Here is a 14,601-nt window from a genome sequence, read left to right as displayed (position 1 = left end):
GTGGAGACTGTTGAAATGACAATAAAGGATATAGAATATTACATAAAATTAGTTGATAAAGCAACAGCAGGATTTGAGAGAATTGACTCCAATTTTAAAAGAAATTCTATTGTGGGTAAAATGCTATCAAATTGCATTGCACGCTACAGAAAAATTGTTTGTGAAAGGAAAAGTCAATTGGTGTAGCAAATTTCACTGTTGTCTTATGTTAAGAAATGGCCACGGCCACCCAGCCTTCAGCTACCACCACCTGATCAGTCAGCAGCCATCAACATCGAGGCAAGACCCTCCACCACCAAAAAGATTGGGACTTGCTGAAAGGCTCCGATGATGGTTAGTATTTTTCCAGCAATAAAGTATTTTTTAATTAAGGTATGCACATTATCTCTTTAGACGTACTGCTATAGCACACATAATAGACTACAGTATAGTGCAAACATAACTTTCGTGCACTGGGATACCAAAAAAATCATGTGACTTGCTTTATTTTGATATTTGCTTTGTTGTAGTGGTCTGGGACCAAACCTGCAATATATACAAGATACACCTGTATCAAGCCCACTTACAAATTAAAAGTTCTAGAAATCCATGATTCTAAAAGATAGGAAACTGGTTAGAGGTCCGTGGATGGCAATTATGAATTAGATCGAGTTCAAAGGGGGAGAAGTTTTTTTTTCTACTTGCATGGCTACAACAATGGTTTCAAACACATGATAATAATAATGCTTTGCCATAAGATGAAAGTTTGATTCTACTTTCCATTCTCTATTACCAACAGTAATTCAGTTACAATTTTACTTCAAGCTTATCTTCTATTAGAAGCTTTGTCTTTGGTATGCTTGCAGTCTAATATACCCTATGTAAGTCATTCAAACTGGTGAGTATCTCATTTGGCAAGAAGAATGAAGTTGTTTTTTTTCATAAACAGCAGTTTTGAAAACTGGGTACAGAGAACAAACTGTTCACTTAGCATTGCAGTTACTTTGTTCTATTTCTCTGTGTTATGCTCTAATTTTATTATCACAAACAAATGAAAGGCGTAGGGATAGGAAGTAGGGTACAGGCCATATCCTGAATTGGCTTTCAATTGTGACTTGTTCTGATTCCATTTGTACATTCAAAAATGGCTCTTCTGAAATTAAATTCACTTGGCATATCTAGGCTATCATTTCCTTTTGTTTTATAGAGCTTATCTTCCTTCAGCAGGATGATAAGATTTGGGTCTAGCTGGTCATTCTATCATTTTGGTGGGTGAAGCTTGTCCTCGCTGAGACTGTATTATGTTTAGGAATTCACTTTCTCTTTTAGTCATGGGATGAATGTCATTATTAACTTCAGTTTTTCCTCAAGTGTCATTTTTGTGTGAACTGCATCAGCATCACCTGAGATGACTGTTAAAATACAGATTCCAGCACACATTTACAGAATAAAAACGCAGGGATTAACAAATTTCCCAGGTGATTCCCATTTAACCTAACATTTAGAACCATGATCCTCTAAGTTATTCCGTACTGCCTCCCATTTCACTAACTTCTCAAAGAAAGGTCCAGCTCAAAGAACCAGCACCAGTCTGGTTCCCTCCTCTCAGTCCTGAGTCTTTCTTGACTGAGGCAAATCCCCAGTGTTGCTCCACATTTTTTTCCTCTAGTAGCTAGATGTAGAATCTAATGTCTCCGAAGAATACTGAGACGGTTAATTTTATATCAACTTGGCTAAGCTACAGGGCCCAGTTGTTTGGTTAAACAACAGCCAGCTGTTGCTGTGAAGATATTCTGTAGCTGTAATTAACATCTACAATCAGCTGACTTTAAGTTAAGGAGATTGCCCTAGATAACGTGAATCAGTTGCTTTAAGAGCAAAAACTAATGTTTCCCTGGACGAAGGTATTTGGTTTGAACACTGTGATGTAGAAATTCTGCCTGAGTTTCCAGCCTGCTGATCTGCCCTACAGATTTCAAAATTCAGACTTGCCAGCTCCCCCAATTGCATAAGGCAATTCCATATATATATACACATGTATATGTGTGTCTATCTATCTCTATATATAATATCCCTATCTATATAAGGATAATGTAAGATCTATAAATAACATCTCAATCTATCAAAGTCAACTATCTATCTATCTATATCTATCTATCTATCTATCTATCTATCTATCTATCTATCATCTATGTATCTATATCTATCTAATCTCCTATTAGTTCTGATTCTTTGAAGAACCCTGACAGGTACAAAAACCTCCAGATGCCCACATAACTCTCATGTTCAGGGGCTAATGTTCTTAGGAACTCCTTTGTAACTTTCCCTACTCTGTGTTTGTCCAGTCAATAAAGCTAACTTCTGCCTTAGATCTTATATTACCGGTTTCCTCCCCTCAGCTGAACTTATACTGAGCAATAAATTCCTGCATTTCTACTATCTAGCTCATTAATGCCTAATTATTGTTTGATTCCTATATTTCCTGACTCTGATCTCCAATTAATGGACTGAGAATACTAAAGCTATATATGTAGGATACAACATTGTTTACATGGCTTTACTTCTGCAACCAGGACAGTTTCCCTAGGACCTAACTCAGTTTAGGATACAAGTTTCATTTCAGATCCTCTCTGCTCCCAGTCCTTTCCCCATCCTTCCCGCTTGTCTTCTATTCCCCAAGGAGATCATCATGCTTTGAGTCTAAGTATTGCTTTGTCAATATAAATATCCTTAGTGTGATCAAATAATAATTTTTGTTGTCTGTTTCATGCCAGATTTTCGTCTCAAGCTTTTAAAAATATAAGTTTAATGAGATGAGAAAATATTTTATCATCCTAGCAATTGGCCTCAATTCCTCTCTTGGTGAGAAGGGTTTCAGGTAAAAAGCTCATGTGGAATAAATTGTATTTTGTTGCAAGTTGTGGCAGTTGCCAAGTTCACATACTATAGTTGGAGGCAGCATAGTGGTTCAAAGGATAGGCTCTAGAATCAAACTGCATTTGTTCAAATTCCCTCTCTACTACTAATTAGGATTGTTGTGAAGAATAAGTGTGGTAATACGTATAAAACACTTAGCACAGTGTTCGAAATATATGAAATATTCAATAAATGTTAACTATTATTTTCATCATCAAAAGAGGGAAAGTTCCTCTGCATGAAGAATTGAGAAAGAGAAAGAGAGAAGAGGGCAGGAGTTGCAGGAAGCTGGGGGAAAACCTGGGACTATATTGCAATAGTAGGATGGCAAAGGGTACTTAAAGGTAGTTCAGACTTAATATTCCATGGGAAATTGTTTGAATTGCTGAGATATAAGCCTGTTTCTCTTCCTCCCCTCCCAAGTCAGTAATTAACCATTAAACTCATGAATACTTCATGCCATTAGTGTGTGTGTGTACACTGGAGTGAGGGTTAAGTTTCATTCCAGGTTCAGGCTCTGCATCATAGAGATAGTACACATGGCAGCAAGAACCAAGGCGGCTAAAGAAGCTCTGAGAACATAAGCCCCTCAGTAATTTGTTGTAATTTTGGGTAGAGTTTTGTATTTTGTAAATCAGATCAGCCAAGTTTGCTCAGGTCACAAACATGGGGATCCCCCAGCTGATATCTGGGTAATTTTTTTTTTAATATTGTGAAAAATGGAACATGCTCACTGGAGTGATCCACATTGCTTATTCTTTGAAGTGTGTCATAAATAAAGACTAATACTGTAACAATACTTACTACTACAATGGTCACTAAGAAGTAATTTCAATCTTTACCTGCATCTATAGAAGAAAAAAGGGGATCAAATTTATATTACCAAACCATACTCTCTAAAATACACCTTACTCATCTTGTAAAGATTTCTCTGAAGGATCATACTTAGGAACCTCCCAAAACTCTCCCAGATACCCAGGTCTTCTAATCTCCCTGTCCCCTCTCTCCTAGTTCTTTGTTATGTAAATAGATGTGAACTTTGTGGTAAGGATTCCCTCCTTCTTCCCTCTCTCACTGTCTCATTCTTATACTTTGCATCACAAAAGAACAGGTCCAGCAAAGAAGGAGTTCTAAGCAGGAAGGGAAAGAATCTAAATGGGCAATGACAAAATTATCTTCAGTAGCTATAAGGAGAAAGAGAAGAAAACAGAACACACATTAAAAACCTTTTTTCCTTTCCTTGTTACAATTGTCCCTTGGTATCTATGGGGATTGGTTCCAGGACCACCCCATCCGCCCCAGGATAACAAAATCTGAGGATGCTCAAGTCCCTTATATAAAGTGAAGTATTTGCATGTAACCTATACACATCCTCCCATATACTTTAAATCATCTCAAGATTACTTATAATACCTAATATAATGTAAATGCTATGTAAATAGCTGTAAATAGAATGTAAATTCTATGCAAATAGTTGATGGCATGCAGCAAATTTCAAGTTTTGCTTTTTTGGAACTTTCTGAATTTTTTTTCCCGAATATTTTCCACTTGCATTTGGCTGAACCTGAGTTTGTGGAACTTGAAGATGTGGAAGGCTGACTGTATATCCAGAAAATCTAAAGGAAAAAGACTGCCTATAATCCAATCATCTATGTCCCTTAAATTTACTGAGAGGAACTGATACATTAACACATGTTAATATTTAATTAGTTTTTAATATAAGTAATGTATTTTTTCTTCCAGTTTCAATGAGATATAATTGACATACAGCACTGTATAAGTTTAAGGTGTACAGCATAATGATTTGACTCACATACATCATGAAGTGATTATCACAGTAAGTTTAATGAACATCCATTATCTCATGTAGATACAAAATTAAAGAAATAGAAAAAAATTAACATATGGCAGTGTTAATTATATTTATCACATTGTATATCCTTATATATCCTTAGAATTATCTTATAACTGGAAGTTTGTACATTTTGAATGCCTTCCTCCAATTCTCTCTTCCCCTACCACCTCCCCTGCCTCTGGTAACCACAAATCTGATCTTTTTCTATGAGTTTTTTTTTGAATTATAATTGACCTACAACACTATGTTAGTTCCTGTTACATGACATAGTGATCTGATATTTCTATACATTTCCAAATGATCACCACAATAAGTCTAGTTACAATCTGTCACCTACTAAGATATTACATAGTTATTGACTATATTCCCCACACTATACATTTCATACTTGTGACTCATTTTGTAACTGAAGTTTGTACCTCTTAATCTTCCTCAGAAATGTGAGTTAATATTGAATGTATATGCTATATTTTACATATTTACATAATGAAAAACTAGAATCATTGACATGCTGAGAAGGACAGCACAGGAGAAGGCAATTACAGGCTGAGCTCTCTAATAAATATATCATACATGAGATTATGATAGTGTCATAAAATGATTTAGGGATTATAACCTCTATTCCTAATCTTTGGAAGACTTGAATATGACTGGAATGGTTTATTCCTTGAATGTTTGGAAATCTTCATTAGTGATATCATTTGGGCCTGGAGTGTTCCATGTGGCAAGATTTTTGATTTGGATTCAATTTCTTCAATAGCATAGGACTATTCAGATAATTTTATTTCTGCATGAATTAGTTTTATAAGTTATACTTTCTAGAAAGTCTTCATTTTCATCTAAATTTTCAAATGTTTTAGCATGAAGTTGTTCACTGTTTTAGGCACATGAAGTTGTTCACTGTTTTAGGCACTAAGTTTTGGGGTACTTTGTTTCATACTACTGGATAACAAAACAACAAAAGACATTTTGCCTTATGTGTTGTAATTCTGCTTTCACTTTTATTCTGCATGCTCTCTAATATGTGCTACACCTATGGGAGAAATATTATGAACTGTCCTAGATCTTTAGTGGGATTCTGGTTTTAAGGGAAAAAGTGAAATGTATCGACTTGCATGGTAAAATAATTGGGAAGTATAAATTAATCAGTCAAGGAGGAACTATATTGATAAATATAATTGCCCTAAATAAAATCATAGAGGTAGAAAACAAATATGATGTGTTTATGTGGTAATACACCAGTTTTCTGTAACAGCAAAGTTTTAAAATTAAATTCTAGGAGATAAAATTAAAAATCTAGGTAAGGGCCATACTTTTAATGCGATATTTTAAAAGTGTGTTACAAAGAACACTAGGTTATGGAATACGAAAGTGTTAAAAGAAAATAAAAGAGAGTTCTATAATGAGATATGTCTGGAAAAAAACACTAAAATGTGAGTTAATAAATATTTATTAAATCAATGAAACACTGAATATTAAAGTTTAGTAGTGTTATTTACTTAAGGACTTAGAATATCCTTCAATATACTTAAGCAATTGTAAATATCTGACAGGCATAGTGGATGAAAGACCAGGCAGGGTTGTTTGACCCCATAACAACCTCTTCTTGATTGTTGTAAGGAACTACTTGAGTTCTAGAGAACATACTTTGTGAAATGCTGCTTTAAATCTGTTAGATTCTCATGTAGACTAAAAAACCATTAAATTCTGGTTCCAGTAGTAGCCAAGGATCTTGTATTGGAATAACCACAATGTATGTGACAATTGTAAACCGAGGATTAAGTTTAAAAAAAAAGAAAAAAAAAGGAAGGCATGGAATTTAACCAAAAGCAGGAAAAAATACTAAAAGTGACTTGATCCTTGAAAGAAGACTGCACTGAGTAACACCCACATTTATTATAGACTTTTCCCTGAGGACCTTTCCTAGTCCTAGCAATGCAGGACAGCTTAAGTAAAGAAACACAGAATTATTGGCTTGTGGTATAAAGTATGGCATTTAGGGCCCTCAGAGTAGCTTAAAATTGAAGGGGTAAATCACATAAAAGAGGTCTCCACAGTGTGGGGAGCGCCTCAATCTGTAAAATCTTTGGCTAACCCCTGAACTGGGCATGCGTGAGGAAGACTCTAAGGAGTCTAGAAGATATCAAGTTGGAAAGCTAAGGGGAGACGGTTTAGAGTTTGAGTACTACCAAGTCAACTTTTCTGCTAGAACAAAATCTCAAAACTCTTCAGAGGAAGATAACAAGATTCAGTCTCTACAGTGTGTCAGCTGCAATGTCCAATACATAATGCATTTTTTTTCTAGTCATGCAAAAAAACAGGAAAATGTGACCTATAGTTCGGAAAAAAAAAAAAAAAGCTGAAAATAGAAACCAATCCTGAGATAGCACAAATACTTTAAAGTCTAATCTGTTGATTAGATATTACTGTGTCAATGTTAATTTACTGATATTGATAATTGTACTGTGCTCATGTAAAATAAGTATTTAGAGGTAAAGAAGTGTCATTTATGCAACTTACTGTTATACATTTTGGAAGAAGATAATATCTGTATTTACAGAGAGAGAGAAGGAGAAAAAGAAAAAGGTAAAGCAAATGTAATAAAATGCTAACATTTAGGGAATCTGGTAAAGGATATTGGAGAATTATTTGTATTACTTTTCTGTCTTTTCTGGTACTCTTAAATTATGTCAATAAGTTCACTCTTCAAAATAAAAAAGTTGATGTGGTATTAGAGACAGATATAGCTAAGAACATGATTGAAGTAGATGATTGTACACCAAGGAAAAAAAATAGAGATTATTAACTATTAGTGAGGGTGCCATGAAAGGGCCAATCTTATACACTGCTTGTGGGAGTAGAAGTTGAATAACCCTCTGCAAAATATTTGGCGATGTATATTAAAAGCCTTTGACAATGAACATCCATTTTATTCAGTAATTCTCTTCTGGAATTTTCCTCTAAGGAAATAAAAAATATGGAAACAGCTTTATGTACAAAATATGCCAAATCCAGCATTATCTTTAAAGCTAAAAATAATGTAAGGAAACTAAGTATCTTTTAATAATTAGATGGTTATGTATATTATGGTAGAGCCTTATGGTTGGGTATTATATAATAATAAATATAATGTGAAGATGGTAGCTGACATGTGCTGACATGTAGTTACTGTGTATCATGAGCTATACTAAGTCCTTTCCATGCCTTACTTCATGTAATTGTCATAACATCCTTTAAATTGACATTCATGCATAGTTTATATTAATATAAGAAACATTTTATGATGTGAAATGTTAAATTCAGGATTCACAGTTTTACACATTGTAATTGGAACCAACTTTAAAAGAATCTATGGAATAAAGACCAGAAGGAAGATTACCAAAAGGGTAATAAGGACTGTCGCTAGATGTTGGGATAGCAGGTGTATGTTTTTCCTTTTATTTTTCTCTACTTTACAAAATTTAGGTAATAGTTATATGTTAATTTTATAATAAAATATGGTAAAATTTAAAACAAAAAGTTATAGTAAAAATTATTTTACTGGAACTCCATACATAGCTATCATTTAAAAACCATAAAGTTGAAAATATTATTGAAAGTATCAGCAGGTTAATTAAGAAATGTGTACATGGTGTTTTTTTGTTTGTTTTTTTTAAAAAGATCTTTACTGGAGAATAATTGCTTCACAATACTGTGTTAGTTTCTGTTGTACAACAAAGTGAATCAGCCACATGCATACATACATCCCCATATCCCCTCCCTCTTGAGCCTCCCTCTGACCTTCCCTATCCCACCCCTCTAGGTGGTCACCAAGCACCAAGCTGACCTCCCTGTGCTATGTGGCTGCTTCCCACTAGCTATCTGTTTTACATTTGGTAGTGTATATATGTTGATGCTACTCTCACTTCGCCCCAGCTTCACCCTCCCACTCCCGCATCCTCAAGTCCATTCTCTATGTCTTTATTCCTGCCCTGCCACTAGGTTCATCAGTACCTTTTTTTTTATTCCATATATATGCGTTATACGGTATTTGTTTTTCTCTTTCTGACTTACTTCACTCTGTATGACAGACTCAGGTCCATCCACCTCACTACAAATAACTCAATTTTGTTTCTTTTTATGGCTGAGTAATATTCCATTATATATATGTGCCACATCTTCTTTATCCATTCATCTGTTGATGGACACTTAGGTTGCTTCCATGCCCTGGCTATTGTAAATAGTGCTGTAATGAACATTGTGGTACATGACTCTTTTTGAATTATGGTTTTCTCAGGGTATATGCCCAGCAGTGGGATTGCTGGGTCATATGGTAGTTCTATTTTTAGTTTTTTAAGGAACCTCCGTACTGTTCTCCATAGTGGTTGTATCAATTTACATTCCCACCAGCAGTGCAGGAGGGTTCCCTTTTCACCACATCCTTTCCAGCACTTATTGTTTCTAGATTTTTTGATAATGGCCATTCTGACCAGTGTGAGGTGATACCTCATTGTAGTTTTGATTTGCATTTCTCTAATAATTAGTGATGTGGAGCATCTTTTCATGTGCCTCATGGCCATCTGTATGTCTTCTTTGCTGAAATGTCTATTTAGGTCTTCTGCCCATTTTTTAATTGGATTTTTTTTTTTTGGTATTGAGCTACATGAGCTGTTTGTATACTTTGCAGATTAACCCTTTGTCTGATGTTTCATTTGCAAACATTTTCTCCCATTCCGAGAGTTGTCTTTTCGTCTTGTTTATGGTTTCCTTTGCTGTGCAAAAGCTTTTAAGGTTAATTAGGTCCCATTTGTTTATTTTTATTTTTATTTTCATTTCTCTAGGAGGTGGGTCAAAAAAGATCTTGCTGTGGTTTATGCCAAAGAGTGTTTTTCCTATGTTTTCCTCTAAGAGTTTTATGGTGTCTGGTCTTACATATAGATCTTTAATCTATTTGAAGTTTATTTTTGTGTATGGTGTTAGGTATTGTTCTAATTTCATTCTTTTACACATAGCTGTCCAGTTTTCCCAGCACCACTTATTAAACAGGCTGTCTTTTCTCCATTGTATGTTCTTTCCTCTTTTGTTGTAAATTAGGTGACCATATGTGCGTAGTTCTACCTCTGGGCTTTCTATCCTGTACCATTGATCTGTATTTCTGTTTTTGTGCCAGTACCATACTGTCTTGATTACTGTAGCTTTGTAGTATAGTTTGAAGTCAGGGAGCCTGATTCCTCCAGCTCCATTATTCTTTCTTAACATTGCTTTGGCTATTAGGGGTCTTTTGTGTTTCCATACGAATTGTAAAATTTTTTGTTCTAATTCTGTGAAGAATGCCATTGGTAGTTTGATAAGGATTACATTGAATCTGTAGATTGCTTTGGGTGGTATAGTCATTTTCACAATATTGATTCTTCCAATCCAAGAACATGGTATATTTCTCCATCTGTTTATGTCATCTCTGATTTCTTTCATCAGTTTTTTATAGTTTTCTGAGTAAAAGTCTTTCACCTCCTTAGGTAGGTTTATTCCTAGGTATTTTATTCTTTTTGTTGGGATGGTAAATGGGATTGTTTCCTTAATTTCTCTTTCTGATTTTTTGTTGTTAGTGTATAGGAATGCAAGAGATTTCTGTGCATTAATTTTGTATCCTGCAACCTTACCAAATTCATTGATTAGTTCTAGTAGTTTTCTGGTGGCATCTTTAGGATTTTCTATGTATAGTATCATGTCATCTGCAAACAGTGACAGTTTTACTTTTTCTTTTCCAATTTGTATTCCTTTTATTTCTTTTTCTTCTCTGATTGCTGTGGCTAGGATTTCCAAACTATGTTGAGTAAGAGTGGTGAGAGTAGACATCCTTGTCTTGTTCCCGATCTTAGTGGAAATGCTTTCAGTTTTTCACCATTGAATATGATGTTTGCTGTGGGTTTGTCATATATGGCCTTTATTATGTTGAAGTAGGTTCCCTCTCTGCCCATTTTCTGGAGAGTTTTTATCAAAAATGGGTGTTGAATTTTGTTCAAAGCATTTTCTGCATCTATTGAGATGATCATATGGTTTTTCTTCCTTACTCTTTTAATATGGTGTATCACATTGATTGATTTTCATATATTGAAGAATCCTTGCACCCCTGGGATAAATCCCACTTGATCATGGTGTATGATCCCTTTAATATGTTGTTGGATTCTGTTTGCTTGTATTTTGTTCAGGATTTTTGCATCTATGTTCATCAGTGATGTTGGTCTATAATTTTCTTTTTTTGTGGTATCTTTTTCTGGTTTTGGTATCAGGGTGATGGTGGCTTCATAGAATCAATTCGGGAGTGTTCCTCCCTCTGCAATTGTTTGGAAGAGTTTGAGAAGGATCGGTGTTCGCTCTTCTCTAAATGTTTGATAGAATTCACCTGTGAAGCCATCTGGTCCTGGACTTTTGTTTGTTGGAAGATTTTTAATTACAATTTCAATTTCATTACTTGTGATAGGTCCATTTATATTTTCTAATTCTCCCTCGTTCAGTCTTGGAAAATTGTACCTTTTGAAGAATTTGTCCATTTCTTTGTGGTTGTCCATTTTATTGGCATATAGTTGTTTGTAGTAGTCTCTTATAATCCTTTGTATTTCTGCAGTGTCACTGTGATTTCTCCTTTTTCATTTCTAATTTTATTGATTTGCGTCTTCTCCCCTTTTCTCTTGGTGAGTCTGGCTAAGGGTTTATCAATTTTGTTTATCTTCTCAAAGAACCAGCTTTTAGTTTTATTGATCTTCGCTATTGTTTTCTTCATTTCTATTTCATTTATTTCTGCTCTGATCTTTATGACTTCTTTCCTTCTACTGACTTTGGGTTTTCTTTGTTCTCCTTTCTCTTGTTGCTTTAGGTGTCGGGTTAGATTGTTTATTTGAGATTTTTCTTGTTTCTTGAAGCGAGATTGAATTGCTATAAACGTCCTTATTAGAACTGCTTGTGCTGCCTCCCATAGGTTTTGGGTCATCATGTTTTCATTGTCATGTTTCTATGTATTTTTTAATTTCTTCTTTGATTTCTTCAGTGATCTCTTGGTTATTAGTAGTGCACTGTTTAGCTGCCATGTATTTGTGTTTTTTTCAGTTTTTTTCCTGTAATTGATTTCCGATCTCATAGCGTTGTGGCCGGAAAAGATGCTTAATACGATTTCAATTTTCTTAAATTTTCTGAGGCTTGATTTGTGACCCAAGATGTGATCTATCCTGGAGAATGTTCCATGTGCACTTGAGAAGAAAGTGTATTCTGTCACTTTTGGGTAGAATGTTCTATAAATATCAATTAAATCTATCTGGTCTGTTGTGTCATTTAAAGCTTGTGTTTCCTTATTTATTTTCTGTTTGGATGATTTGTCCACTGGTGTAAGTGGGGTGTTATAGTCCCCTACTATTATTGTGTTACTGTCGATTTCCCCTTTCATGGTTGTTAGCATCTGCCTTATGTATTGAGGTGCTCCTATGTTGGGTGCATAAACATTTATGATTGTTATATCTTCTTCTTGGATTGATCCCTTGATCCTTATGTAGTGTCCTTCCTTATCTCTTGTAACAGTCTTTATTTTTTTAAAATTTTCTTTCTTTCTTTATTTATTTACTTATTTATGGCTGTGTTGGGTCTTCGTTTCTGTGCGAGGGCTTTCTCTAGTTGCGGCAAGTGGGGGCCACTCTTCATCGCGGTGCACGGGCCTCTCACTATCGCAGCCTCTCTTGTTGCGGAGCACAGGCTCCAGACGCACGGGCTCAGCAATTGTGGCTCACGGGCCTTGTCACTCTGTGGCATGTGTGATCTTCCCAGAACAGAGCTCGAACCCATGTCCCCTGCATTGGCAGGCAGATTCTCAACCACTGTGCCACCAGGGAAGCCCAACAGTCTTTATTTTAAAGTCTATTTTATCTTATACGAGTACTGCTACTCCAGCTTTCTTTTGATTTCCATTTGCATGGAATATCTTTTTCCATCTCTTCACTTTCAGTCTGTATGTGTCCCTAGGTCTGAAGTGGGTCTCTTGTAGACAGCATATATATGGGTCTTATTTTGTATCCATTCACCCAGTCTGTGTCTTTTGGTTAGGGCATTTAATCCATATACATTCAAGGTTATTATATATATGTATGTTCCTATTACCATTTTCTTAATTGTTTTGGGATTGTTTCTGTGGGTCTTTTTCTTCTCTTGTGTTTCCCGCCTAGAAAAGTTCCTTTAGCATTTGTTGGAGAGCTGGATTGGTGATGCTGAATTCTCTTAGCTTTTGCTTGTCTGAAAAGCTTTTGATTTCTCTGTCACATCTGAATGCGATCCTTGCTGAGTAGAGTAATCTTGGTTGTAGATTTTTCTCTTTCATCACTTTAAGTATATCCTGCCACTCCCTTCTGGCCTGCAGAGTTTCTGCTGAAAAATCAGCTGATAACCTTATGGGGATTCCTTTGTATGTTATTTATTTGTTTTTCCCTTGTTGCTTTTAATATTTTTTCTTTGAATTTAATTTTTGTTAGTTTGATTAATATGTGTCTTGGTGTGTTTCTCCTAGGGTTTAACCTGTATGGGACTCTCTGTGCTTCCTGGACTTGGGTGACTATTTCCTTTCCCATGTTATGGAAGTTTTTCACTATAATCTCTTCAAATATTTTCTCTGACCCTTTCTTTTTCTCTCCATCTTCTGAGACCCCTATAATTCGAATGTTGGTGCGTTTAGTGTTGTCCCAGAGGTCTCTGAGATTTTCTTCAATTGTTTTCATTCTTTTTTCTTTATTCTGCTCCTTGGCAGTTATTTCTACCATTTTTTCTTGCAGTTCACTTATTCGTTCTTCTGCCTCAGTTATTCTATTATTGATTCCTTCTAGTGTATTTTTCATTTCAGTTATTGTGTTGTTCATCTCTGTTTGTTCTTTAGTTCTTCTAGATCTTTGTTAAATATTTCTTGTATTTTCTCAATCTGTGCCTCCATTCTATTTCCAAGATTCTGGATCATCTTTACTATCATTACTCTGAATTCTCTTTCAGGTAGATTGCCTATTTCCTCTTCATTTTTTTGGTCTTGTAGGATTTTACCTTGCTCCTTCATCTGTGACATATTTTTTTGCCTTCTCACTTTTTTTTTTTTTTTTGATGAGTGGGATTTTGTTTCTGTCTTACTGGTTGTTTGGCCTGAGGCTTCCAACACTGAAGCTTGTAGGCTGTTGGGTAGAGCTGGGTCTATGGTGCCGAGATGAGGACCTCCAGGAGACCTCACTTTGATGAATATTCCCTGGTGTCTGAGGTTCTCTGTTAGTCCAGTGGTTCAGATTTGGACCTCCCACCACAGGTTCTTTGGCCTGACCACTGACTCGTGACCCAAGATCTGCAAGCTGTGCAGGGCGGCCAAGAAAAAAAAAAAGAGAATAACAAAGTAGAAACTAAAATTAGCCTAGGAAACTAACAGATATGTTAGAAAGAATATAAAAATAAAAATATAGATGAAACAACAACCAGAAGGTAAAACAGAACCACAGTTGTAAAAAAGGGGGAGAAAAAAAAAAAGTGGAAAAGGCCTTGGCTGTAGAGGGTGGGGCCTAAACAGGGGCGGGGTTTAGGCGGTTCCCAGGGCCTATGCTTAGGACCCACAGGGCTGGAAAAGGCCCTGGGAGGTGTGGGGGGTGGAGCTTAGGCTCAACGGAATAGAAGGGGGGGCCCAGGCATGCCTCCCATGTCTAGTTTCAGAGGGCAGGGGATCTCACCTTGGAGCCCAACAGGCCTACCAGGAATGAGTGGGTGGGGCCAACACCCTCTGTTCCTCTCCCTGTCCTCCGGTCCTGGAGGGCCCCTCCCCCTGCCTCTCCTGTTTTCCGCCTGGCCTCCCTCCTATGCCCCCAAGACCA

The sequence above is a fragment of the Balaenoptera ricei genome, chromosome 6 (genome assembly GCF_028023285.1).
Source record: "Balaenoptera ricei isolate mBalRic1 chromosome 6, mBalRic1.hap2, whole genome shotgun sequence".
Taxonomy (NCBI): domain Eukaryota; kingdom Metazoa; phylum Chordata; class Mammalia; order Artiodactyla; family Balaenopteridae; genus Balaenoptera; species Balaenoptera ricei.
This window is presented reverse-complemented; position numbering follows the sequence as displayed.